The 1,272-nt window shown below is 41.7% G+C and overlaps 1 pseudogene; it reads left to right on the forward strand.

The window, feature by feature from the left end:
• The first annotated feature begins 453 nt into the window (after positions 1-453).
• Positions 454-1,125, forward strand: LOC103213687 (annotated as a pseudogene).
• The last annotated feature ends 147 nt before the right edge of the window (positions 1,126-1,272 follow it).

A 1,272-nucleotide genomic window follows, 5' to 3' on the forward strand; every position in this document is an offset into this window, starting at 1 on the left:
AATGACAGATACATAGACCAATGGAATAGAATTGAGAACCCAGAAATAGATCCTTCGACCTATGGTCAGCTGTTCTATGACAAAGGCCCCAAATCTATTAAATGGAGAAGACAAGGTTTGTTTAATAAATGGTGCTGGCAAAACTAGAGATCCATTTGCAGAAAAATGAAACAAGATCTGTACCTCACACCATACACAAAAACTCCAGATGGATCAAAGACCTAAATGTGAAACCTAAAACTATAATGTTCCTCAAGGAAAATCTAGGGGCAAATTTCAGGACCCTAATATATGGCATAAATGGACTGTCAAGCATAACTAAAAATGCACAAATGGCAGAAGAGAAACCAGATGATTGGGACCTTCTAAAAATTAAATTTTTATATGCTTCTAAAGCCTTCTCCAAAAGAGTCAAAAGAGAGGCCTTCTTCCTTCTCGCTAAACGCTGACAAGATGGTGTTCAGGCATTTCATGGAGGTTGGCCGGGTGGTGTACGTCTCCTTTGGGCCTCATGCCGGAAAACTGGTCGCAATTGTAGATGTCATTGATCAAAACAGGGCTTTTGTTGATGGACCTTGCACTCAAGTAAGGAGGCAGGCCATGCCTTTCAAATGCATCCAGCTCACTGACTTCATCCTCAAGTTTCCACACAGTGCCCATCAGAAGTATGTCCGGCAAGCCTGACAGAAGGCAGATATCAATACAAAATGGGCAGCCACAAGGTGGGCCAAGAAGATTGAAGCCAGAGAAAAGAAAGCCAAGATGACAGATTTTGATCATTACAAAGTCATGAAGGCAAAGAAAATGAGAAACAGACTCATAAAGTTTGAAGTTAAGAAGCTCTAAAGAACACCTCTTCTGAAAGCTTCTCCCGAAAAAAAAACTGCTGCAAAGGGGGCTGCTGTAGCTGCAGCAGCTGCTGCAAAAGTTCCAGCGAAGAAGGTGACTGCTACAGGCAAAAAGGTTCCAGCCCAGAAGAAGAAGGCAGCAGGCCAGAAGGAGAAGGTTTCTCCCCAAAAGGAGAAAGCTACAGGCCAGAAGGGTGGGCCTCAAAAAGCTCAGAAGGGTCAGAAAGCGCCAGCCCAGAAAACAACTGCGCCAAAGGAAACAGGCAAGAAAGCATAAAAGGCTGTTTAATAAAAGTAATAAAGTTTCTTTTTGACATGCAAAAAAAAAAAAACAAAAAAACAAAAAGAGAGACTCAAAAGAGAACCTACAGATTGGGAAAAAATATTTGGTAATGACATATCTGACAAGGGACTTATCTCTAGA

This window comes from Orycteropus afer, unplaced genomic scaffold, assembly GCF_000298275.1.
Source record: "Orycteropus afer afer isolate SDZICR_OR568_19922 unplaced genomic scaffold, OryAfe1.0 scaffold00017, whole genome shotgun sequence".
NCBI lineage: Eukaryota > Metazoa > Chordata > Mammalia > Tubulidentata > Orycteropodidae > Orycteropus > Orycteropus afer.